Source organism: Macaca fascicularis, chromosome 6 (assembly GCF_037993035.2).
Source record: "Macaca fascicularis isolate 582-1 chromosome 6, T2T-MFA8v1.1".
Taxonomy (NCBI): Eukaryota; Metazoa; Chordata; class Mammalia; order Primates; family Cercopithecidae; genus Macaca; species Macaca fascicularis.
This window is the reverse complement of record NC_088380.1, coordinates 80712866-80740299: the sequence shown is the minus strand read 5'-3', so window position 1 is coordinate 80740299 and position 27434 is coordinate 80712866. Positions and strand designations below refer to the sequence as shown.

General features: G+C 42.4%; 1 protein-coding gene across 2 annotated transcripts in view; it reads right to left on the bottom strand.

The window, feature by feature from the left end:
• F2RL1 (F2R like trypsin receptor 1) overlaps positions 1 to 7133 on the bottom strand; it is a 75976-nt gene extending 68843 nt beyond the window's left edge. For both annotated transcript variants that reach the window (XM_073993649.1, XM_073993651.1), the window contains exons 1-2: positions 6931 to 7133; positions 1753 to 1918 (exon numbers count right to left, since the gene is read on the bottom strand). The gene's annotated coding sequence lies outside the window, so the exon portion shown is untranslated. The remainder of the gene's footprint in view (positions 1 to 1752; positions 1919 to 6930) is intronic.
• Between the last annotated feature and the right edge of the window lie 20301 nt (positions 7134 to 27434).

Sequence of the window (27434 nt, the reverse complement as noted above, 5' to 3'; positions counted from 1 at the left end):
AATCAGATTCAACAGCACATTAAAAGAATCGTTTGACCGGGTGCAGTGGCACATGCCTGTAGTGCTAGCTAATTAGTAGTGCTGGCTAATTTGGAGGCTGAGGTGGGAGAACAGCTTAAACTCAGGAGTTCAAGGGCAGCCTGGGCAACATAACAAGACCCTCATCTCTAAAAAAAAAAAATAGTTCACTATGATCAAGTGAAATGTATCCCTGGAATGCAAGGATGGTTAAACGTATGTAAATTAATAAATGTAATATGTTACACTGCATTAACAGAATGAAGGATAAAAACCATATAATCTTGTCGATAGATGCAGAAACAATGTTTGACAACATCCAACATCCTTTCATAATAAAAGAATTCTTAACAAATAGGTATAGAAGGAATGTACTTCAATACAATAAAGTCCATATATGACAAGTTCACAGTTAACATCATATTCAGTGGTAAAAGGTAGAAAGCCATTCCTCTAAGATCAAAAACTAGAGAAAGATGCCCATTCTTGTCACTTCTATTCAACACAGTACTGGAGGTCCTAGCAAGAGCAATTAAATAAGAGAAAGAAACAAGAGGCATCCAAATCAGAAGGAAGAAGTAAAATTGCCTGTTTGCAAATAACATGGTCTTATATATAGAAAACCCTAAAACATCATGTTATACCCCATAAATATAAAAAATGTTTGTTGATTAGAAAATATATAGTAATAATTTTTAAAACCCCAAATCATAAAAACTAAATCTATAGACCCAGGTCTTATCTGTTAGGAATTTATAGTTCCAACTCAACAGAAGTTGCTATTCTCCTTCCTTCCCTCTCTCACCCTTTTTTCTTTCCTTCCTTCCTTCAAGATAATTTTACGAAGTCTGAGAGGAAGCATGAAGAAGATAAAATAAGTCATATTCTTTATTGGGTGTTTTTTTTGTTTTTTGACAGGTCTCTCTCTGTTCCCCAGGACGGAATGCAGTGGTATGATAATGGCTCACTACAATCTCCACCTCCTGGGCTCAAGCAATCCTCCCACCTCAGCCTCCCATGTAGCTGAGAATATGCACGCATACTACCAGACCCAGCTAATTTTTGTATTTTTTGTAGAGACAAGGTTTCGCCATGTTGCCCAGGCTGGTCTCGAACTCCTGACCTCAGGTGATACACCTGTGTTGGCCTCCCAAAGTATTGGGATTACAGGCATGAGCCACTGTGCCTGGCCGAAAGTGTCATTTAAAAATACCATTTTAAAAAGGCTTTGGAAAAGCAATTCTGGTAGAAATCCTGTTGTTAGCATGAAGGTGGGTTAGCTTCTCTGTAAACAGGCCCAGTTTTATTTACAAGACAAACATGGAACACAGCAAATGTCAGAACAAAGCCAGGAGACATGTCGCCACTGGCCCTATCTCTCACTAATTGTATATTTGTTGCCTTGAATTGTTAAAATCCACCCCTACCACTTCCTGTCAAGGAGGACTGTGCCCTAGATGGTGACTGAGGTCACTCATCTCTCTACATCCTGCAAATACATGCAAGGCAGGATTCTGAGAGAGACTGACTGCTGACCCTCTGGTGGAGACATTAATACCACTACTGTTCTCAGTTGCTGCTGGAGAAGGCAGTCCATGAGCTGCAGAGGGGAGAAAGCAAAGAACTGAGGGCAGTGATAATGCTTGCCACCAGGTACCCATGAAGCTGAACCCAAATTTTTCACTCTGACCCTCATGCCTCACTTTTCTCTTTGTTTGGAATTAATGAAAATACCTGCTTATGTCTTCATTCAGCATAGCTCCTGTCTCTGTCTTCAGGTTTGTGGGGCACCAAGATATGGAAATCCTTGGCCTTGCTGTGCTTATTTGAAGCCAAGAGGCTTGAAGACAATCACGACTGTAGCTGGATTCAATCTTCTAAAAGATGAAACTGGAAAAAACTGCAAAAACACAGCCTTTACAGCCACATATGCAACATCTGGAGAAAAAGAGGACATCTCTTTCTCCTAAAATAAGTGGGGGTCCTTCCCAGAAGTTTTTAGGACACCTCTCCAGTGTCTCATTGGCCTGAATTAGGACACATCCCCATTCCTGGATAACCAATGGGCCAGGGGTTGGATTTCTCTTAGGTTTATCAGGCCCATTCCTGCATTTGGGGATGAGGTCAGCCTTCCTTGAAATACACAGGCTGTGTGGGGAGGAGATAACTTCAAAACACTTGCTAAAAATTAGAGTACTGTTAGGAAGAGAAAAGAGAAGAATGGGTGTTGGCTTGGTGACCAAAAATATCCACCATAACTTTCTTAGATATCCTTTCAGGATTTCTTTCTTTCTTTCTTTTTGAGATGGAGTCTCACTCTGTAACCTAGGCTGGAGTGCAGTGTAGTGATCTTGGCTCACTGCAACCTCTGCCTCCCAGGTTCAAGCGATCCTCCCACCTCAGCCTCCTAAAGTAGCTGGGATTACAGGCACACACCACTATGCCCAGCTAATTTTTTTGTATTTTTAGTAGAGATGACGTTTCACCATGTTGGCCAGGCTGGTCTGTTTATTTTTAAGCAGTCTCACTTTGTCACCCAGACTAGATTCTAGATTGCCCCAGCACAATCACAGCTCACTGCAGCCTCTCTTCTGGGGCTCAAGAGATCCTCCCATCTCAGCCTCTTGAGTAGCTGGGACACAGGTGTGCATCACCACACCCAGCTAATTAAAAATATTTTTAGATTAGAAATACTAGTCAGGCTCTCACTATGTTGGCCAGACTGGTCTCGAACTCCTGGGCTCAAGTGATCCTTCCACCTAAGCCTCCCAAAGTGCTGGGATTACAGGCATGAGCCACCATGCCTGGCCCTTTTCAGGAAATTTTATCTGGTGTTGCTTATTCTATCATGCACTGTATTAGTCTGTTTTCATGCTGCTGATAAAGACATACCAGAGACTGGGCAATTTACAAAGGAAAGAGGTTTAATTAGACTTACAGTTCCACGTGGCTGGGGAAGCCTCACAGTCATGGCGGAGGGCAAGGAAGAGCAAGTCACATTGTACGTGGATGGTGGCAGGCAAAAAATGAGAGAACTTATGCAGGGAGACTCCTGGTTTTCTGTTGGTTAATTTGTTTTGTTTAAGACGGAGTCTCACTCTGTCACCAGGCTGGAGTGCAGTGGCACGATCTTGGCTCACTGCAACCTCCGCCTCCCAGGTTCAAGTGATTCTCCTGCTTCAGCCTCCCTACCTGGGATTACAGGTGCCTGCCACCATGCCCAGCTAATGTTTTGTATGTTTAGTAGAGATGGGATTTCACCATGTTGGCAAGGCTGGTCTCAAACTCCTGACTTCAGTTGATCCACCCGCCTCGGCCTCCCAAAGTGCTAGGATTACAGGCGTGAGTCACCGCGCCTGGCAAGACTCCTGTTTTGAAAACCATCAGATGTCATAAGACCTATTCACTATCACAAGAACAGATGGGAAAGACCTGCCCCACGATTCAATTACCTCCCACTGGGTCCCTCCCACAACACGTGGAAATTCAAGATGAGATTCCGGTGGGGACACAGCCAAACCATATCATTCACTAACAGTAATGATAGCAATATTTATTGTGTTTCACCATCTGCCAGGTGCTGTGCTAAGGTTTTACAGATATCTTCTCATTTTAATCCTTAAAACAGTGTGGCAGGTACAGGTACTATGTCCTTCTCATTTTACAAATTAGAAAACCAAGGGTCAAGGAAGTTCAGTGGCTCACCTGAAGACACAGAACTAGTCAAGATGGAGATGAAATTCAAAGTGTGGACCCTGTGGGTGCAGTGAATGTTTAACCATGACTCCTACCGCCTCTCATGTGTACCACACCTATCACGCCAGACAGCTTGTTGGCTTCTTCTCTGCTACTGACCTTTACATCAACTCCCTTTGGTAAACCACTCCTGTAGCCACAGTGGACCCTTGTCATAGCCCCGCACAGCTCCACTTCTGACACCTGGCACTCTTCCTTTTGCCTTCTTTTTTTTCCAGACGGAATCTTGCTCTGTTGCCCAGGCTGGAGTGTGGTGGCATGATCTCAGCTCACTGCAACTTTCACCTCCCAGGTCCAAGAAATTCTGCCTCAGCCTCCCAAGTAGCTGGGATTACAGGCATGCGCCACCACGCCCGACTAGTTTTTTTGTATTTTTAGTAGAGAGGAGGTTTCACCACATTGACCAGGCTGGTTTTGAACTCCTGACTAGTCAGGAGGCTGAGGCAGGAGAATTGCTTGAACCTGGGAGGCAAAGGTTGCAGTGAGCTGAGATCACACCACTGGACTCCAGCCTGAGTGACAGAGTGAGACTTTGTCTGATAAATAAATAAATAAAAGCCAGGAGAGCAGCTCCTGCACGAGGTCACTCATCCTTGCATCTGGGCTGATGGTGAGAGGTAAGGCTGGGAACCAAAAGAGGCATTGGGAGAGGTCACAGAACCTGAAAAGCTGATAATCAGGAGGACGGAACAAGAGAGAGGGCTGCGGGCTGAGACACTTTCCAGGGCTCAGGCTTGTGTGGGCAGCTTCACCTGAGGCCAGGAGCAAAGCAGGTAACCCATCCTCAGGCTGAAGCGCCATTTATTCTGGGTTTTTGTCTTTTAGCAACAGTCCTCCTCCTGATTTTCCCACTTCTTCAATACTCCCTCTTTTTCTGGTCTTCATTCTTTTTCCACCCACAAACCTGTTCAGAGCTTTTGCATCCTAAGCTACACAGCAATCTGAACTCATCTCTGTCTTTTCCCAGCACCTCCTCACCATCCCTCCAGTTCCAGCACCTGGAGCTGCTGACATTCTTAGCTTCCTCTCAGCCAGACCTCTCCATTCCTACCTCCCATGCTGCTGCTCTCAAAGGTGCTGACGGTGTCACACCTGGTGTCCCCTGGTGCAATCCAATGTCCTTGCCTGGCAGTCATCCTATCTGAGCCCTCTAGAGTATGTGACCGCTTCTCTTGGAAACTTGTCTCCCTTGGTCCTTACCATACCCTTTCTTCTGGTTTTCCTCCTTCCTCAAGGACTATGGGTTCCCTTTAGGACTCTCCTTTCTCTTCTACTGACCCTTAACTACAAATGTCCTCTTAAATTCTGGCCCTGATATTCTACTCTTTTTGCTCCGCGTTCTTTCCCCATGCAATCACATCACCTCCGTGGTTTTAGCCGTGTGCTGATGAACCCCCGAAATCTATTACTTTCAGCCCCAGGGTTGGGACCAGGATGTAAAATTTAAGGGAGTGCTAAAAAGATTGAGTAATAACAATAACTAATATGTTAATATAATATTGGAAAAAATGAAAAGTAATGCAAGAAAAATCTGTGATGAACAAAATATCAGAATTTTCAGCCAGGCACAGTGGCTCATACCTGTAATCCCAGCACATTGGGAGGCCGAGGCAGGCAGATCACGAGGTCAGGAGTTCAAGATCAACCTGGCCAACATGGTAAAACCTTGTCTCTATTAAAAATACAAAAAAATTAGGCATGGTGGCATGTACCTGTTGTACCAGCTACTCAGGAGGCTGAGGCAGGAGAATCACTTGAACCTAGGAGGTGGAGTTGCAGTGAGCTGAGATTGCACCACCACACTCCAGCCCGGGTGACAGGACGAGACTCTGTTTCAAAATAAATAAATAAATAAATAAATAAATAAATAAATAAATAAATAAATACGAATTTTCAGTAACAACAGGACTAATAACAGTGCTGCACAGAGCCATATTGGAGCCTGCCCAAAATGAAAAAATCAAGATTTTTTTTTTTCTTTTTGGAGACGGAGTCATGCTCTGTCACCCAGGCTAGAGTGCGGTGGCATGATCTTGGCTCACTGTAACCTCCACCTCTTAGGTTCAAGAAATTCTCCTCTCTCAGCCTCCTGATAGTTGGGATTACAGGTCCCCACTGCCACGCCCAGCCAATTTTTGTATTTTTAGTAGAGACGGGGTTTCACCACTTGGCCAGGCTGGTCTTGAACTCCTGACCTCAAGTGATCCTCCCACCTCAGCCTCCCAAAGTGCTGGGATTACAGGTGTGAGCCACCACACCCAGCTAATTTTTGTATTTTTAGTAGAGACGGGGTTTCACCATATTGGCAGGCTGGTCTTGAACTCCTGATCTTGTGATCCACCTGCCTCAGCCTCCCAAAGTGCTGAAATTAAAAGCGTGAGCCACCATGTCCAACCTAATATTATTAATTATATATTAATTATAATTAATTATATATAAACATTGATATATGTTTATATTTATTTATATGTTTATATATTTATAAATATATTTGTTTATTTATTACCATATCAATATTACTGATATGTTTATAATATTAATTATATTAATATTAATTATATAATAATGTTTATATATTAGGTATAAATACAAATATATATTATATATACATATATATTTCAGACAGATTCTTGCTCTGTCACCCAGGCTGGAGTGCTGCAGTGCAGTGGCTCACAGCTGTGATCATGGACCTCCCTGGCTCACGCAATCCCCCTACCTCAGCCTCTCAAGTAGCTGGGACTACAGGTGCACACCACCAGGCCCAGCTAATTACTTTTTATTTTTAGTAGAAATGAGGTTTCCCTGTGTTGCCAGACTGGTCTCAAACATCTGAACTCAAGCGATTCCCCTGCCTTGGCCTCCCAAAGTGCTGAGATTAGAGGCCTGAGCCACCACACCTGGCCTGAAAAGTATCTTTAATCTCTAAATAGAAGTTTGTAATACACTGTCCTATTTGATAATTTGCTACCCTGGTAATGTTATAATTGATGTCTCCATTTTCCTAAATTGTCTATATAACTGAGGCAGGAGAATGGGGTCTGGAGACAGGGAACCTAGGGCTGTTTCAAGTCTACTTCCTAGAACTAAATTGAAAGGAAAACCCTAACTTTCCACGCCTAAGTAGCAAAATGACCTACTGCCTTTGTAAACCCTCACCTTTTTAGCGTCCAGTTGCCCAGTTGCCACAGATGGGAAATTGGCTGGCGGCAACAAATCAGACTGATTGCAGGTCCAGTCTTGGTTTGCAACTTTGTAACTTCGCTCCAGCCTCTGAATGGTTGCAGTCCACAATCAGACTGATTTCTGACAGAGTCTTTGTTTGCATAGAAGTATAACTTTGTAACTTCACCCTAGCCTCTGACTAGCTGCTTTCTGCAACCAATCAGATATTTGCACAGGAGTGTGACCTTTGTAAACATTTCAGCCTCTGGTTGGCTGCCTTCTGCAACCAATCAGATTGATTGTGGGCTATCACTTTATTTACATGAGGTGAGCATGAAGTGGCCAATGGGAAACTTCTAGAGGGTATTTGGACCCAAGAAGATTCTGCATCCGGGCCCTTGAGCTGCTGCTCGGCGTGCTCCCACCTTGTGGAGTGTGCTTTCATTTTCAATAAATTCCTGCTTTTGTTCTTTTGTTGCTTCACTCTTTCTTTGCTTTGTTAGGCGTTTTGTCCAATTCTTTGTTCAAGATGCCAAGATCCTGGACAACTTGCAGTCACAACCGTCTACCGATGACACAGGAGTGAGGCCACGGAGGTCTACCTGGGGCACAGAGAACTGAGGTGGAGGGAGGCTGGAAGGGTGCTCACCCGCTGCAGCAGCTGCAGCCCAGCCTCTCCTGAGGGGACTGAGTTCAGTAACAGGAGCCACCAGGCTCTGAGCGCTGTCTAGCAACACCCAAGCACCAGGATCCAAACAGCCAAGAACAGAAAAACTCCGCCTGGAAAAGTTCACTAAGTCCTTCTAGTAATGGGACCTTGAGGATTTTAAGCCATTTTTCAGAAACTTAGGTGACATCTGAATGCTGTAGACCTGGCCGTTGTGAGATTGTTCAACTCTGTAATCTGAGAGAATTCAAAGGAAAATACCTGGTTATCCCTAAATAATCTCTGAGCTGAACTGTTGGAAGATGTTGGAAGACAGGCTGGAAGGGAAGAAAGGAGCAGGGTAGAGAGCTAGCCCAGAAAAGCATTTTGGGGTGTGTGTGTGTGTGTGCATATAGCGACACCTCATTTTTCAGTGACATTGGAGAAAATGTCTTGTTTCAAATACAGGAATATTTCCATAACTGAAGCTTACCCTTCTGCACTGGTGTAGATTAAGATTGTCCAACCCACAGCCCAGGACAGCTTTCAATGGGGCCCAACACAAATTCGTAAACTTTCTGAAAACATTATGAGTTTTTTTGTTTGTTTGTTTGTTTTTGCATTTTTTTTAAAGCTCATCAGCTGTTGTTAGTGTCAGTAGTGCATTTTATGTGTGGCCCAAGACAGTCCTTCTTCTTCCATTGTGGCCCAGGGAAGCCAAAGGATTGGACACCCTTCATGTAGATTCTTCCAGAGGAGGATCTTGAGACAGGCTCTGCCTCTGGAAGAATGCTACTAGTTTACCTGGGACGTGCAGGAAGCGCCTCTAGGGAAGTAGGGAAATGATAAAGGATGGGATAGCAGCCACTAAAGGCTGCGCTACCAACCCAGTTAGCACAGTGGGTGACTGAAGCCTCACCTAGTGGGCCACTTTGGGAGGGTGTGTAAGATTTCACTCAAGGGGCATGGGTGCTAATGGATTTGTACACCAATGCCTGAGGGTTATTAGTGCTGCTCCCAGGGAAGCAGGGTGTGTGCCTTCTCTGGCGCTCTTGGGCTGCTGATGAGTGCAACTGTGTGCAGGAAATAAACCTTCTGGTTTCAGAAAAACCTTCAGGTATGGATTTGGGCAGTTGAAATCCAGTCAGAGGATAATAAATCCGTGAGGTTCAAGGAACGTGAGCAGAGCACTGACAGTGTCTGTTGCATTTATTAATCCCCAGACTCACTTTAGACTCCTGAAATTTTCCAACACAGTACACGAAGCACAATTTAGTCCTTTGTTCACGGCTAAGCAGCATCATAATGAGCATCAGTCATTTTAACTTCTTTTGTTGCAGCTGCTAGCAAGGTGATAGAATGGCTTGTATTAAACTACAGGCCCTGGAAACTTCTGAGTTTGTTTTATATTTCCAGTGAATACTTATTGAAAGAATGAATAAATAACTTTCCATGTCAATACATGCATTTTGTTTTTCTTGAAATGAAAATTTAAAACATAGAGGTAAACATTTGAGTACATTCTCTCATAAAAGGTTTATCCAATACAGTTCAAGCAAACATTCCCTTTTTCCCTGCCCATGAATCTAACTTTCCTAGAGGATAACGAATCATAACAGTGACTTGGATATATTCTTCCCAACCATGTTAAAGGCATCTATACATATATATGTATACCTCTAGAAATATGTAGCTTTGTTTTTGTTTGTTTTGTATATAGATATATGTATATATCTATGTTAAACCACTGTCTATACCAAAAACATTTTCATCACCCCAATGTAAACTCTATATGCATTCTATATGCATAGATAGATATGCACTCTATATGCACTCTATATGCAATAAGAATTGTCTTATTCTTTTTCATTCTCATCTTATAGATGTACTATAATTTATTGATTGACATTGAGGCTTCCAGTTTTTTCCTAGTGCAGACATTGCTCAAGGAAATATTTTGCACTCTTGCCATTTTGTGCATATGAAGATGTTTCTCTGTATATTCCCTGGAATTGAGAACAATTTAAACTTTCTTTGAAATTGTTTTGCTACTTATTTCCTTATTTTTTTCTGGATGTTTTTCTGAAATAAATGTTGAAAGCAGAATTGGTGGGTTGTAGAGAATGCAAGTCAAAATTTTTGACAGAATAAAATTTCTTTCTGAAAGGGCTATATCCATTTATTCTCTTCAACTGAGAATGACAGCTTCCATTTCTCCATATCTTCACCCATATTGGATGTTATAAATCTTTTATTTTTGCCAATCAGGGTAAGAAAGAACTTATTTTAGCTCTTGAGATTGAACATATTTTCATATGATTATTAGTAATGTGTATTTCTTCTGTGAAGTTCCTGTTCATACCTGATCTTTTAAAAGTATTTCTTTTCCATATTATTAGGTTTGGTCTTTCTTACTATTTACAGGCACTATACGTTATTACGGCTGTTATTACGGCTGTTAATATTTTGTCTGTTATATATGCCGGAAATAGTTTCTTCTGCTGTATAGTTTGTGTTTTTAAAGTTGTTTATGGTTCTTTTTTGCCAGCTGGATGTTTTGAAAGCTTTTTTAGTGAAATTTATCCATTTTATGGCTTCTTTGCTTAAGGAAGTCTATGCTATCCCAAAGTTAAAACCACATTCGCTTATGTTTTCTTTTAATTTGTCTGGAGTCTTGTTTTTCATGTTTTCCTCTTTTAATTAACCTGGAATTTATGTGGCAGCATAAAGTAAGGATCTAATTTTTTTCTCCTCCCAAAATGCATAGCCAATTCTTTAATGCTTGCGTTTATTGATTGTTTGATTGATTGAGACAGAGTTTTGCTTTTGTTACCCAGGTTTGAGTGCAGTGGCACAATCTTGGCTCACTGCAACTTCTGCCTCCTGGGTTCAAGCAGTTCTCCTGCCTCAGCCTCCCGAGTAACTGGGATTACAGGCTCCTGCCACCACGCCCAGCTAATTTTTTTTGTATTTTTAGTAGAGACGGGGTTTCACCATGATGGCCAGGCTGGTCTCGAACTCCTGAGCTCAAGTGATCTACCCGACTGGGCTTCCCAAAGGGCTGAGATTACTTGAGTGAGCCACCCCACCCGGCCAATGCTATTTATTTGTATCCTTTCACAATTAATATGGAATGCCTTCTTTATCACAAAGTACACTCTCATGACAATGGATCTACTTTTCAACCTCATTCTACTTTATCAATGTATTTGTATTTTCTTGTACATTTCTGAGTGCTCGTCTCTGCTTTTCAATGTTCTTCTGTCTCTCTCTCTTTTATATGTGGGTGCGGGTAGTGCCTCTGCCTCCAGCAGCATGGCTCCTTCTCAACAACTAACTCGAGTCTGCTGGGAGCTAGAAAGCAGTGGATAATTGGGCTTGCACGTATTGTGGCCAAGAAGAAAAAGGATGCCTACACAGCCTGCAAATGTCCTATAAGCATTCTGGAAACACAAGGTTTATCTTCCTTCTTAGAAGCCTTTTTTTTTTTTTTTTTTTTTCCTGAGACAGGGTCTCACTTTGTCGCCCAGGCTGGAGTGCAGTTTGATCTTGGCTCACTGCAACTTCTACCTCCCAGGCTCAAGCAATCCTCCTGCCTCAGCCTCCTGAGTTGCTGGGACTACAAGCGTGCACCACCATAACAGACTAATTTTTTGTTTTTTTAGTAGAGATGGATTTTTGCCATATTGGCCAGACTGATCTCGAACTCCTGGCCTCATGTGATCCGCCTGCCTCAGCCTTTCAAAGTGCTGGGATTATAGGCATGGCATGACTGGCCTTCTCATAAGCCATTTTTGCCTCTTCCTTGAAACTTGGGTGAGCACGCATTGTTTGAAGAAGTAACTTTGGGATAAGCACAGGGTCTCACTTCTGATGTGCTCAAAGGGATTCCTTATACTCAAGTGCATCTGCCTTCTTGCCTGAGGCCCAGGCAGGGCACCCACCACCTGTAGTCACTGCAGAGATATTTAAGGGGACCAAAGAGGGCCAAATAATGAGAGGCTGACTAGGTTAAAGGCAAAGTGGAAAGGACACACCTACGTGATGAAGACACATTTTAGCAAATCACAAGAGCCAATTGTAAAGCCATGTGGTTTGACTGTGGACTTCTGGAAAGTCACAGGAACAGACTCCACAGGCATCCTGAAAGAGGTATCCGGAAAGAAGGTTTCATCCCTGAAAGAGGCTCGGGCATCTGCTGGGTCGCGAACCCTTGACTCTTCTCAGGGTGCCAGCGGCAGCTGCCAGCAGAGCAGGCAGAGTCTTCATGATGTTTTCCAAACTTGTCAGGTCACAAGAACCACGTGGAGCACTTGCTCAACATAGAGATTCCAGATGCCAGCTGCGGACTCCTGAATCAGCATCTCCAGAGAGAGGTCTGGGCACCTCTGTGCTTCACGCACACTGCAGGTGACCCTTTTGGCCTGGCACACCAGGGAAACAATGACATGGGGACAAAGGCAACCTTTAAAGTGGATTGAACTCAGCTGGGCAGCGATGCTGCTCATGCGGGTAACTCCTACATCCAGAATGAAGTGAAGGGAAGTCATTCCTAGCATGGGGCTTGTAAGGGCCTGCAGCATCTCTGAGAGCCCAAGGAAGCGCTAATGAAATCAGACTTGTTTAAAGTAAACCTCATAGCCCAGGGTGAACTTATGCATAACACTTCTTCTTAGATTTGCTGTAGAACAATGATTCCCAGTTGAGTAGGAATTAGAATGAGGGAGCAGAAAAGAATGGTATAGATGAAAAATACTGCATTTTCCAACTAACTAGTGTAGTTGGAAAAAACATTAAAAATTGCTTTGTTTTAAATCAAAAGTAATTTACTTTGAAATGTATGAGGTGTAACAACGGTGTGAGATTTTAATGTTTCTCAAAAAGAAATATGAGTGTAAGATGTTTGAGAGGACCTGTGGTTGACTGGGATAAACCAAGAACTACAAGTCAGATTTGCTTGGGGCGTCTGTAGAATGGTAGGGACCTCCTACAGCTCACCCTCTCCTGGACTCTGCCTCCTGGTTGGCCATCTCCAGCCCATCCCTCCTCTGCCATCTTTCTAAAACTCACATCACAAGTCAATAACCGCCTTGACGTTGTTGAAAGGTTTACTGCTACCCATGAGATAAAATCCAAACAAATTTAAGTGTGGCCCTCAAGATCTCTCTGTCTGGCCCTATCCTAAATTTCCAGCTGTACCTCCTGACCTAGCTTGCCACGGGTACTTTGTTCCTGCAACAGCCAGCTGCTGAAGTTACCCAAACATGGCCCCACCTTGGAAACTTTGCATGTGCTGTGCTTTTCTCCACTGATCTATCTGCAGATCCAGCTCCTCATCCAGATGCCTTTTCATTAAGCCTCTCCCATGTCCCATGTGTTTGGCAGAATAAATTGTTTCCATTTCCCAAAACAAGACGTTTGTTGATTGACATAGTAAGTCAGAGTGGGGTCTTGGGCAGGGGCAGTGGAGTCTGAAAGTCATCTGTCCATTTGTCTAGCCCTGCCCCCAGACAAGCACAATTGATTAGGGGATTCCTTCCTTCCTTTCTTCCCTCCATCTTTCTTTTCTTCCTTCCTTTCTTTCCTTCTTTTTTCTCTTTCTTTTTCTACCTTTCTCTCTCTCTTTCTGTCATGGTAAATAGACAAAACAAATTTTAACATTTTAAAGGTAAAGTCATGGGCAATAAGAACATTCACAGGGTTGTATAATCATTTCCAACATCCATCTCCAGAACTTTTTCATCTTTCTCAACTAAAACTCCATACCCATTAAACAATAACTACCCCTTCTCGCCTCCCCCAGCCCCTTCTATTTTTTGTCTCTATACATTTGATACTCTGGGTATTTCATATGAGTGAAACTTGCAATATTTATTCTTTTGTGTCTGGCTTACTTCACTTAGCATACATATTCAAGGTTCATCCATGTTGTAGCAGGTCTCAAAATTGTACTCTTTTTTGTGGCCAAATTATGTTTCACTGTGTGCGTATACCACATTTAGTTTATCCATTCACTCACTGTTAGACATTTGGGGTGTTTCCACCCTTTGGCTATTGTGAATAATGCTCTTATGAATGTGGATATACAAATATCTGTTTAAGTTTCTGCTTTCAATTATTTTGAGTATATACTTAGGAACTGCTGGATCATACAGTGATTCTACATTTAATTTTTTGAGGAACTGTCATATTGTTTCCTATAGTGGCTGTGCTGTTTTCCATGCCCACCAGAAAAGTGCAAAGGTTCTAATTTGTCCACATCCTTGTCAACATGTGTTTTTATTGTAGTTGTTTTTTAATAATAGTTATCATAATAGGTGTGAAGTGATATCTCACTATGATTTTGATTTGCAATTCCCTAATGATTGGTGATGTTGAGTCTTTTTTGTTAAAAACTTCCATTTTTATTGGGGTAAAATTTATGTATGAAAAACTGCACCCATTTTAAATTCAAAGAATTTTGAAAAATGTATATATGTCTATGTAACTACCATCACAATAAAAATATATAACATTTTGGCTGGGTACAGTGGTCCATGCCTATAATCCCAGCACTTTGGGAGGCTGAGGCAGGCAGATCACTTGAAGTCAGGAGTTCAAGACCAGCCTGGCCAACATGATGAAGTCCCGTCTCTACTGAAAATACAAAAATTAGCCAGGCGTGGTGGCCCGCACCTGTTACCCAGCTACTTGAGAGGCTGAAGCAGGAGAATTGCTTGAACCCAGGAAGTGGAGGTTGCAGTGAGCCAAAATCACGCTGCTGTACTCCAGCCTGGGCGACACAGCGAGACTCTGTCTCAAAAAAAAAAAAAAAAAAAAAAAGTAAAGAAAAAAAGACTTCCAGTTGCTTCACATCCATGTCAGGGTAGCCTTCCATTTGAAAATCTCTATCACTTCTGGCTGAGCTCAGAGGGCCACCAGTTCCTATGAACTATACCTGTGGGTATCAGTGACAAACATAAAGAAAAAGGGCAAAGGGGAGGAGGTGAATTTCTTTCTTTCTTTTTTTTTTTTTGAGACGGAGTCTGGCTCTGTCGCCCAGGCTGGAGTGCAGTGGCCGGATCTCAGCTCACTGCAAGCTCCGCCTCCCGGGTTCACGCCATTCTCCTGCCTCAGCCTCCCGAGTAGCTGGGAGTACAGGCGCCCGCCACCTCGCCCGGCTAATTTTTTTTGTATTTTAGTAGAGACGGGGTTTCACGGTGTTAGCCAGGATGGTCTCGATCTCCTGAACTCGTGATCCGCCCGTCTCGGCCTCCCAAAGTGCTGGCATTACAGGCTTGAGCCACCGCGCCCGGCGAGGAGGTGAATTTCTACAGGGTTACGTTGCACAGATAATGCTGTACAATACTTTTCTACATCTCAGACTACGGAGAGTGCTGATGTCAGTGGGTGGCAATTTACAAAGGCAATACCTGCTTCATTGAGGCTAGTGTCTTAGTCTATAGTTTGTGTCACTATAACAGAATACCTGAGACTGCGTAATTTATAAAGAAAACGTTTGTTTAGCTCACGGTTCTGCCTGCTGGGAAGTTCAAGAAGCGTAGTACTGACACCGTTCCGCTTCTGGCCGAGGCTTCTGTGCTGTCATAACGTGGTGGAGAATGTCAAAGGGGAAGCAGACACATGAGAAGAGGGTAAAAACCGAGGGCATCGTGGCTTTCTTTTTAAAATTATTATTATTATTATTGAGACGGAGTCTTGGTCTGTCACCCAGGCTGGAGTGCACTGGCACGATCTTGGCTCACTACAATCTCTGCTTCCCGGGTTCGATGGATTCCCCCGCCTCAGCCTTCCGAGTAGCTGGGATTAAAGGTGCGCACCACATTCCCGGTTAATGTTTGCTTTTTGTTTTTTGTATTTTTAGTAGAGAGGGGGTTTCGCCATGTTGACCAGCCTGGTCTCAAACTCCTGATCTCATGTGATTCTCCCGCCTTGGCCTCCCAAAGTGCTGGGATTACAGGCGTGAGCCACCGCGCCCGGCCAGCGTCGTGGCTTTTTAATGATGGAAGAAAAAAGCTTACACAAATTACGCTCTGGAGAGCAAGAACTCACTACCGGGAGAATGGCACCAAGTCATCCCCGAGGGATACACCCCCATAACCCACACAGCTCCCAATACACGCACCTCTCAACATGGCCACATTAGGGATCACGTTTTGATGGGGACAAACTCAAACCATGTCAGCTAGGATACGCCCGTCTGCATTCAAACCTCTAACACAGATTCCAACCTAACTGCCTGCAAAGACTCATTGAACTATGCCTGATCACTGAGTGTGGCCAAGTCTTACTTCTCACTTTCTACCAGACAGAAATGCTGCATTTTCCAGTGCCTACCAACCAATAGGACTAAATGTGAGTGGGTCAAGAAATGTTAACTAAGTAATTCCACATGCATATTGAAGTATGTGAAAATTCTACTTAAAAGGTTACTTTTTAAAGATCAGGATGAGGCTACTGATAGCATCAGAGTCAGCGTTATCTTAAGAAACAAAGTTTATTTCTTAAAATAAGCACACAGCAATTGAAATTAGGTTCAATGGAAAGCAGAAACCAGAATCACCCTGACATTTGTTTCATAAACCTTTCATAAGGGTCACTTTGTAAGTATGACTATTCTGATTTTAAAAGGCAAATATTTAAATCAGTATAGAATACTAAAAATAATCCCCAAAAAACATGTTGACATAGGAGAATGAAAACTGTACTTGATCACAGTTTTTCTGAAAGTGGCTTGTTAGTAGATCGGCACCCCTGCTGGAGGAGGTAAAATTTTCTATTAAAATGGCACTTTTCTTTCGTACAACTTGAAACATTCTATTTCATGTTTCCTCAAATATTCTCCCAGAGTCATTATCCACTTTTCTTTTTTTTTTTTTAACTTTTATTTTACATAAAAGTAGAGACAAGGTTTCACTGTGTTGCCCAGGCTGGCCTCAAACTCCTGAGCTCAAGCAATCCTCTGGACTCAGCCTTCCAAAGTGCTGTAATTATAGATGTGAGTCACCATACCCCACCTGTTTTTCTCATTTCACATATGACAGTGGAAAGGTATGTGCTGAGTGACTGGGTGTAGGTCCCAGGTCTTTGAGATGTTTTCACAATTCTTCTGTGGACCTTAGAAATATATACGTCAGTGACTGGGTGCAGTGGCTCATGTCTGTAATCCCAGCACTTTGGGAGGCCAAGGTGGGCGGATCGCTTGAGATCAGGAGTTCGAGACCAGCCTGGCCAACACAGCGAAACCTCATCTCTACTAAAAATATAAAAATTAGCTGAGCAGGGTGGCGGAAGCCTGCAGTCCCAGCTACTTGGGAGACTAAGGCACAAGAATCACTTGAACCCAGAAGGCAGAGGTTGCAGTGAGCCGAGATCGTGCCACCGCACTCCAGCCTGGGCAACAGAGTGAGACTCCATCCCCCTCCCTCACCCTTCCCAAAATTATATATTCATATACAACTGAAAAATCTTCAGAAAACATGGACAGTTTTATAAAAGCACAATACTTGAACACTAAGCCAAGTATTGTTATTGTAATGCATTTTCAGTCATTATGTACAGTAGATTTTGGTGATAGCCTCATTCTTCATCACTCCCTATAGCCATGGCCTTGCATGTGACATTGAAACTCCTTTCACTAAAGTGGCAATGTCTATTTTTCCATCGCCTTAAAACTGGGATGGACTGTGTCTTACTTTAGTCAGTAGACCGTGACTGTGGTGAGAACATGCCAATTCCAATCCTACACTTCCCGATGTCCAGCATGCTTTCTCTTATCTCTAACACCTCGGCCACTGCCATGGGAATGCGCCAGGATTAGCATACTTGAAGATGAGAGACATATGGAACCCAGTAAGTCACCCCAGTCATCCCAGTCCAGGCCTTCCTAAATCAGCCAATAGATCCCCAGACACATCAGCAGGACTACCTGGCTGGCTATCCCAGAACATTAGCAATAAATGCTTGTTGTTACATGCCTCTGGGGTTTTGTGTAGTTTGTTATGCAGCAAATATCTGACTGAGATCTTTACATCAAAAGGCGTTTTTAAAACTCAAAGATACCTTTAAAAAATAAAATGGCTTATTGTAGGTGTGGTGGCCCATGCCTATAATCCCAGCACTTTGGGAGGTGGAGGTGTGGGTCAGGAGTTCAAGACCAGCCTGGCCAATATGGTGAAACTCTGTCTCTATTAAAAATACAAAAATTATACAGGCATAGTGGCCCCTGCCTGTAGTCCCAGCTACTCGGGAGGCTGAGGCAGGAGACGCATGAACCCGGGAGGCGGAGCTTTTAGTGAGCCAAATTGTGCTGCTGCACTATAGCCTGGGCAACAGAGCAAGACTGCATCTCAAAAAAAAAAAAAAAAAAAAAAAAAAAAAAAAAAAAAAAAGCTTATTGTATACTCTCTTTTAGCTTTCCTGCCAAAAGTAATAATGAGTTTCCACATTGTTGTTTAGATTCAACACCATATTCAAGAAGCTGTTAACTGTGGTTGCCTTCCAGGAGATGACAGAAATGGAAAGGGTGATTTTCACTCTATATCCTTTTTTTCTTTTGAAATTTGAACCACATGAGTGTTACCTATTTTAAAAAAGCAATAAAAATCCTACATGAATACAGAGCATTGACTTGTATTTCTAGAGGAGAGGAGGGACAAGGCAGAGGAAATGATAGAGACAATTGTTTGTGAGGCTAAATTTTTCAGTGGATATTTTCAGATATTTAGGGTCAATACCTAGGGGGTTATAGCTAAAGAATACTAGTATTCCAATAACTTTACTGAGAGACATGATAGTATACAGGTCAACTCTGAAAAACTTTAGCATTTTAACAAATAAACTGTGGTTTTCCACTTGCTGACCACAGAATATACTAGGTTAGAAATTTCGTCTAAAAACTAGATCTATGGTTCTCAAAGTTTGGTGGGTATGAGAATCACCCCCAGCTCTTGTTAAAAATGCAGATGATCCAGGTCCTATCCCAAACATTCTGGTTGTAGGTCTGGGATGGAGACCAAAAATCTGCATTATAACAAGCAGTTCAGAAGACTTTTGTGGACTTCATTTCCAGAAGCACTGAATGTAGTCACTGCTGGGTGGTTCAATCAACTACTGAAGCTGCCTTCAGCATACAGAAGCAACAAGCCTATGGGTACCAGCTTCAGTTTCACCATGTAGGAGACCATTTAATAATTGTAAGAAAATGAATAAGTGAAATTAAAGATCCAACAACATGGGTCAAAGAATGCAGAAATTAAAGAAATAAAGCTCCAGTATGTTTTAAAAAGAGCTTATGGGATAATCAAATTTTAAAAATACTGAATAATAGAATGTGGGTTACACACATTCATTAATTTCAAGAATAAGAGGACTAACATAACTATGCAATAAAATCAGTCAAAGTTTTTGTTTTGTTTTGCAAAAATAATATTTGCTGCCTGATGAGGAAATATGAATTCCAGAAGAAAACAAATGAATGGCCCTTTTGGCATAAGTATGAAGACTATCAGAGTAAACAGTTGTGCTCTGGTTATGTTGACAGAATGCAGAACTGAATGTTCTGGTAGCTGTTGGGGACAAATAGAAACATTTCTGGCCTCAGAGTATAGCTAATGACTTTTTTTTTTTTTTTTTTTTTGAGACAGAGTCTTACTCTGTTGCCCAGGCTGGGCTCACTGCAACCTCCACCTCCAGGGTTCAAGCCATTCTCATGCCTCAGCCTCCTAAGTAGCTGGGATTACAGGTGTGAGATACTGCGCCTGGCCATGGCTAAAGATATTTTTATGTTTTTGAGAATTTCAGAGTTCCACAAGATATTCTGGGAGAATCTTGAAGATGTCAAATATATGTAGAATCATATGATTTCCTAAAACCTTTATTTCCTGCTCGAATAATATATTAAGGCACAAAATACTAATTTTGGCTAGAAGATGGTCAGAAAGATCATTTGTTTTTTCGAATTATTTGACTTTTGTTTTAATGTGGGTTGCTTTTTTGCTAGGGAGGCAGTACATACTCAGGAGAGAGAAGTAGAAAATACTTTAAAGGAAAAAAAAATGCCTCAATTGCCAAAACGCAAGTTTAAACATCTTGGTATATTTCTCATTAGCCTTTACCTTGACTTAGATCTATTTTTCCCCATCTTGTTGGTTTCATTCTGCATGTATATCACTGCATTTTATTTTTTTTAAAAAAATTAACGTTATAAGCACTGCTCTATGCCGTTACATACACTTAAAACATCTCATTGTTAAAGGGTATAATAGTCTCTGGAGAAGTCCTTTAAAATTACACATCTAGAGGAGTTTCATCTTCTGCTAATATGCAAATGAGGCTGCTATTAACAACTAGAAGCCTATTACTTTTTTTGATGTTATTTATAATTATTTCTTGATAGATTCCCAGAAGTCATACAACTGGGTCAAAGGTTATGAACATTTAAGGATGATGACATTTTGTCAAATTGCTTTCCTAAAGCATGTCCACCGATGTTATCTTACCCTTTCTGGTATTTGTATTATTTTCCTCATTTCCTTCATTCCTTCTATAATACTTATTAGGGAGCCGTTTTAGCCATCATAGAAAAAGATCATTGTTAGTTGGACAGGAGCTGGTGTTATCTTGTTTTAAACTGCAGTTATTTGATTATCGCTGAGATGCAATATTTTTTTCCATGTTGGCTAACAAATTATAGTTTTTCTTTCATCATTTAGCAGTTTTTTTTTAACAACTTGTGAGATGGCTTCTATAATGACGAATTTACTCCAGGTTTACTGAATGTGCTGTAAATGTGTTCCCAGAGTTGATTAACAAAATCTTTGGTTTTCCCTAGGCACAGTGGAGTCATGGATCCTCTGATGATGATCCCTGGGCTGACTCATTTGCCTTTGGGTTTGCAAAGTTTCTCATTCCAGCTCCATCTAGATTGAAGCTCCTGAATGCTAAAACACCCTAGTGTTTCCCTGAGGTCACCGTTTTTCAGCCAGACCTAGAGACAGGAGAAATATCCACAGCTGCTTTCTGGTAACCAGGCGCTGCCGCTATCTGCCGGGCACTATCTTTAAAAAATGGGAGTTGCCACTTTAAACCCCCAGTGTCTTATGAAACGGTTTTATGTATGAGATTAGAGCCATTTAAGCTATCTTTTTCCCTAGAAAGGAACCAAAGAAGGGAGAAAGAGGAGAGGAAGCATACAGCAAGATAGATCTCACCTACAACAAATTTTGATTAAGAACCTGTGCTGCCACTACATTAAACATTGCCCCAATTTTCTCAGAATAAAAAAAAATGGTCTCAGAAAATGATTTTAAGGATATGAGAATTGATTTTCTGGATCCTTGGACCTGAAACCCAGCCAAATTTTGCCTCAGGGCTGTCTCTGAGGGCTCTGCTATTCAAAGTATAGTCCAAAAGGAGCAACTTCAACTTTACCTGGTAAGTTGTTACACAGGCAGACCCAGCCTCAGACCAATTGCAGCAGACTCTGGTAATTGGTATGCATGTTAAATTTGAGAAGCAGACAGATCACAGCTCACTGTAACTTTGAGCTCCTAGGCTCAAAGGATCCTCCTGTCTCAGCCTCCTGAGTAGCTGGGACTATAGGCATGTGCCTCCACAACCAGTTAATTTTTAAATTTGTTTTAGAGACAGAGTCTTGCTATGTTGCCCAGGCTGGTCTCAAACTCCTGGCATCAAGCGATCCTCCTGCCTTCACTTCCCAAAGTGCTGGGATTACAGATGTGAGCCACTGCACCTGGCCAAGAAGCTTTTCTTTTTTAAAAAAACTTTTGCCGGGCGTGGTGGCTCACACCTGTAATCTCAGCACTTTGGGAGGCCGAGGTGGGCAGATCATAAGGTCAAGAGATTGAGACCATCCTGGCCAACATGGTGAAACCTTGTCTCTACTAAAAATATAACCGGGCGTGGTGGCGCACACCTGTAATCCCAGCTACTCGGGAGGCTGAGGCAGGAGAATCCCTTGAACCCGGGAGGCAGAGGGTGTAGTGAGCCGAGATTGTGACACTGCACTCCAGCCTGGCGATGGAGCAAGACTGTATCTCAAAACAAACAAACAAACAAACAAACAAACAAAAAACACTTTTACTTTAGGTTCAGGGGTACATGTGCAGGTTTATTATGTAAGTAAATTGTGTGTCTTGGGGGTTTGTTGTACAGATTATTTCATCACCCTGGTGATAAGCATAGTACTCGATAGGTGGTTTTCAATCCTCTCCTCATCCTTCATCCTCAAGTAGGCCCTGGTATCTGTTGTTCCCCTCCTGTGTCCATGTGTACTCAATGTTTAGCTTTCACTTATAAATGAGAACATGTGGTATTTGGTTTTCTGTTTCTGTGTTAGTTTGCTTAGGATAATGGCCTCCAGCTCTATCAATGTTGCTGCAAATAACATGATCTTGTTCTTTTTTATGGCTGCATCGTATTCCATGGTGTATATGTACCACATTTTCTTTATCCAGTCTACCATTGGTGCGCATTTAGGTTGATTCCATGTCTTTGCTATTGTGAATAGTGCTGCAATGAACACCTGCGTGCATATGTCTTTATGGTAGAATGATTTCTATTCCTTTGGGTATATACCCAATAATGGGATTGCTGGATTGAATGATAATTCTGTTTTAAATTATTTGAGAAATCGCCACACTGCTTTCCACAATGACTTAACTAATAATTCACATTCCCACCAGCAGTATATAAGCTAAGAAGCACTTTTCAAAAACAGTGGTATTGTTGATCTAAAAGGAAGAAGCTGAGTCAAAATTAATGTAAGTAGAGAGTTTATTTGGGCCAAGCTTGAGGATTGCAACTGAGTGTATATTCAAGTGTATATTCAAGTTGTCCTGAATATACAAACTGATTAGCAGCAGTTGCATGTGAATGTTTATAAAGGAAAAGAGACGTTCCTAAGTTGTTTATCAAAATTTACATTAAAATAACATAAGCTGTTGATTGGCTACGCGTTGTTCTTTGTATCACAGATTCCAGGAACATGAAGATAACAGGGAAGGCAACTAGTCAGGAACAAAATGCCTTTTTTTTTTTTTGAGATGGAGTTTCTCTCCGTTGACCAGGCTGGAGTGGCACCACCTTGACTCACTGCAACCTCCACCTCCTGGGTTCAAACAATTCTCCTGCCTCAGCCTCCCGAATTGGGATTACATGAGCATGCTGCCATGCCTGGCTAATTTTTGTATTTTTAGGAGTGTTGGGGTTTCACCACGTTGACCAGGCTGGTCTCAAACTCCTGACCTCAAGTGATCCTCCTGCCTTGGCCTCCCAAAGTGTTGGGATGACAGGCACGAGCTGCCACACCACCAGGAACAAAATGACTTTAAATAATTGCCCACAGGCATGGGGGGTGGTGGGTGGGGGAAGGGTATGCGACTGAAGTCCCTTACTCCCGTCTCTCTGGGCCTGATAATTTTGCACACCTCATGTAGCTCAGACTGCTGAGGGATTTTTTTTTTTCTTTTTTTTTTCTTTTTTTTTTTTTGAGACGGAGTCTCGCTCTGCCGCCCAGGCTGGAGTGCAGTGGCCAGATCTCAGCTCACTGCAAGCTCCGCCTCCCGGGTTTACGCCATTCTCCTGCCTCAGCCTCCCGAGTAGCTGGGAGTACAGGCGCCCGCCACCTCGCCCGGCTAGTTTTTGTATTTTTTAGTAGAGACGGGGTTTCACCGTGTTAGCCAGGATGGTCTCGATCTCCTGACCTCGTGATCCGCCCGTCTCGGCCTCCCAAAGTGCTGGGATTACAGGCTTGAGCCACCGCGCCCGGCTCGATTTTTTTCTTTTCTTAGTATCAACCCTGGTTTACACATTAGAATCTTCTGAGGAGCTTGAAAACAATATCAATGTCCAGGCCCCGCCCCCAGAGATTGGCACTGGAATTGTTTAGAAGCTCTCCAGTGATTCTATGTGCAGCCAGAGTTGAGAACTGATTTAGTTTCTTTTCTTTCTTTTCTTTTTTTTTTTTTTGTCTGAGACAGTCTCATTCTGTCTCAGCTCACTGCAGCGTCCGCCTCCCAGGTTCCAGCGATCCTCTTGCGTCAACCGCCCGGGTAGCTGGGATTACAGGCACGTGCCACCATGTCCAACTGTTTGTATTTTTAGCAGAGACAGGGTTTCACCATGTTGGCCAGGCTGGTTTCGAACTGCTGACTTCGGGTGATCCGCCCACCTCGGCTTCCCAAAGAGCTAAGATTACAGATGTGAGCCACTGCACCTGGCCAACTGATTTAGTTTGTGAAACTTGTTATAAGGCAGAGCTGATAAAATTCTACATCTGAGGTCTTCAGATTTTTTGCTTCCTAACTAACCATTAAGTATTAGGATTAAATCCAAAAGCCAGTTAGCTCCTGGAGGATGGGAATATATTATTTGTCTTTTTTTTTTTTTTTTTTTTTTTTTTTTTTTAATATTGTGTCAGCCAGTTTCAAGAGCAACTAGATATCTCAGGATTGGAAACAAAACAACAAAAATAGATATCAAATGATTATGGTTTTGCTCACGAATGCATCTCAGTATTGGAAAGCCCACCCTTCGTGGTGTTTTCACTTTCCTGGATGGGTCACACAGCAGCACACCAAAATGACCTGATGATATAGTCATTAAGATAGGCAAAACAGCCAGACTGGCCCTGCCACCATGCAAGCTACTATAGATGCAGATTTCTTTCTTTCTTTCTTTTTTTGAGATGGAGTTTTGCTCTTGTCATCCAGGCTGGAGTACAATGGCACAATCTCGGCTCACTGCAACCTCTGCCTCCTGGGTTCAAGCAATTATCCTGCCTCAGCCTCCCAAGTAGCTGGGATTACAGGCGTGTGTCACCATGCCTGGCTAATTTTTGTATTTTTAGTAGAGACAGGGTTTCACCATGTTGGCCAGGCTGGTCTCAAACTCCCGACCTCAGGTGATCCACCCGCCTCGGCCTCCTAAAGTGCTGGGATTACAGGGGTGAGCCACCATGCCCCGGCCAGATGCAGCTTTCAAAGCTCATCTCCTTACTGCTTATGAGTCATTTCCTGAAGTGATAAACACATAGCCTGCTGGGTTGAAACCATACATGCTGTGTTATCTGAATTCTGAGATGCTACTGAATTTGACCTCTGGTCTTCCGTGTGTTTCCGTAAGACTAGCATGCAATCAACGGTCCCCATGACAACAAACTTGGAGCTTGAGTTTCACTTTACAGGAATGCCACTGTGGGTAGAATCTGCTGCTGTTTTGAATTGTCTCTTGGTCTTCTGGTCTGAAACTTTGCTCAGCAAGCACCTCTCTCCTTTACGCAGCAGCTGGCTGATATTCAGACCTCACACAGAGCTTCCTGATCTGTGGACCACACCACACCCGATGACTTGAATCAGTATCTTTTCTTTTCTTTTTGAGACAGGTTCTCACTCTGTCACCCAGGCTGAAGTGTGTAGTGGCACCATCTTGGCTCACTGCAACCTCTGCCTCCCAGGCTGAAGCCATCCTCCCACCTCAGCCTCCCAAGTAGTTGGAACTACAGGTATGAGCCATCACGCCCGGCTAATTTTTGTTTTTTTTTTGTAGAGATGGGATTTTGCCATATTGCCTAGGCTGGTCTTGAACTCTTGGGCTCAAGCCATTCGTCTGCCTTAGCCTCCCAAAGTGCCAGGATAATAGGTGTGAGCCACTGAGCCCGGCCATTGAATCAGTTTCTAGCTCCAAGACTTGGAACCCCTCAGCTCTGAAACAGCCAGAAACCCAGAGTGGTACCTGCAGCTGTAAGCCAACTCTACCCATTTGCTTTTATGCTTTTATAATCATTACCAGTTTCTCTGTTTTCTTCAAGTCAATAAAGTTGGGAAATCTTGGATAAACTTCTTTTCAAACACCTTAATATACTTAAAATTACTGAGGACCAGCAAAGAGCCTTTGTTTATGTCAGTTGCATCCATCGGTGTGCTGGAGTCAACTTGTACCTGCTCATAAGAATTCAATATTCAGGAAATTTGTCAAGCCAACTGTTAAACTGTTGGGAGCTTGAAACTGGAAAAGAAGGGAGTATTCACACCATGAAAATTGGCAAATGCTAGTTTGCCAGATCAGGCTTTATTTTCTTTTTGTTTGATCCTGTTTAGCAGCACATCACTGATTTTTTTCTCTTTTTCTGAGACAGAGTCTTGCTCTGCTCTGTCATCCAGGCTGGAGTGCAGTGATGCGATCTTGACTCACTGTAACCCCTGCCTCCCAGGCTCAAGTGATTCTAGTGCCTCAGCCTCCAGAGTAGCTGGGATTACAGATGTGCACCACCACACCTGGCTAATTTTTTTATTTTTAGTAGAGATGGGGTTTACCCTTGTGGCCCAGGCTGGTCTGGAACTCCTGGCCTTGTTATCCGCCTGGCTTGGCCTCCCAAAGTGTTGGTATTACAGTGTGAGCTACTGCATCCTGCTGCCAATGATTTTATCTACTGATATTTTCCATATTAGACACTAAAATGGAGAACTTTTGAAAACATCTATTTCAGCTAAAAATGACAATAAACCCATTACATGTTAAAATAAACACTATTTTTTCATAATTTTTTTCCAAAACAATAATTTAAGGAGGAGAGTTGCATTGTTTTACATTTTTGCAATCTCTTTAATGACTGGTGTAATAGGAGACAGATTTTCATCTCTGCTTCTGCATTCAATCTGTTGCATTTTCACATGTTGTGTAGCTTCTGGAAAACTCATCTGTCCACTTGTGACAGCATCAGACCAAAAAAGGCAAATAATATCTTGGTATCTTAAGAGAGTTTTGACCTTGCAGATCTCCTGAAAGAGTCTCAGGACCTCTGAGAATAATTGCATTAGAGAATTTCTCCTCTCTTCTCACATTGCAGCTCACTTAACAAAACACAAATTAGGTTTATCCTGTGGTCAATTACTCTTCACACACATTTGGTCTAGTAATTTTGAAAGGCATAGCCACATAACATGCTAATTATGCCAGGAAATTACCATTGGTGACCTGTTTTTCCCCTTAATTTTCACGACAGCACCTGGCTGAAGATAAGCTACTAGAGGATGGTCCAGGGCCAGAAACTTAAATAGCTTGGTCATCAGTGCTGCTTAACCTTTTCCACTTGCTTCTGTAGCTCAACTTCCTCAAAGACATGCCAACAGCAAACAGTTTTTTAAATTCCTTAAATTCAGAAGTATAACCTAAAATTTTCCAAGTGTATATTCAATAGCCAAACATTCCATTTCCCTAAAAATGCTATTTTTGGCTTGTTGGAAAAAACGTATTTTTTTTTTTTTTTTGAAGCATGATCTCACTCTGTTGCCCAGGCTGGACTGCAGTGGATGGCTCACTGCAGCCTCAACCTCTTGGGCTCAGATGATCCTCCCACCTCAGCCTCCTGAGTAGCTGGGACCACAGGCATGCCATCGTGCCAGGTTAATTATTTATTTATTTTTTAATTGAGATGGGGTCTCACTATGTTGCTCAGGCTGGTCTCAACCTCCTGGTCTGAAATGATCCTCCGGCCTCAGTCTCCCAAAGTGTTGGCATTATAGGCGTGAGCCAACATGCCTGGACAAAAAAACATTGTTGTGTTAGCAAAATTTAAGGTTTTTTGAACTCAATCTGTTCCTTGAAATACATGTGAAGAGTTCAGGCCTTAGAAACTTAAAAAGCTTATGTGTTAACTCATAAAAATTCTGTATGTTAACAAAATCCTTTTTTAGTTGAAATAATTTTTTCATTGACTATACTCTAGAAATAATTTATCGAAAATTGTTTGGTTTTCAACCCTGAGAAGTACAAGTCATTTTGCTTTCAATTTCCCCTCCTCCGTTCTGCTTGAGGGAGTGCTAGATGGCAA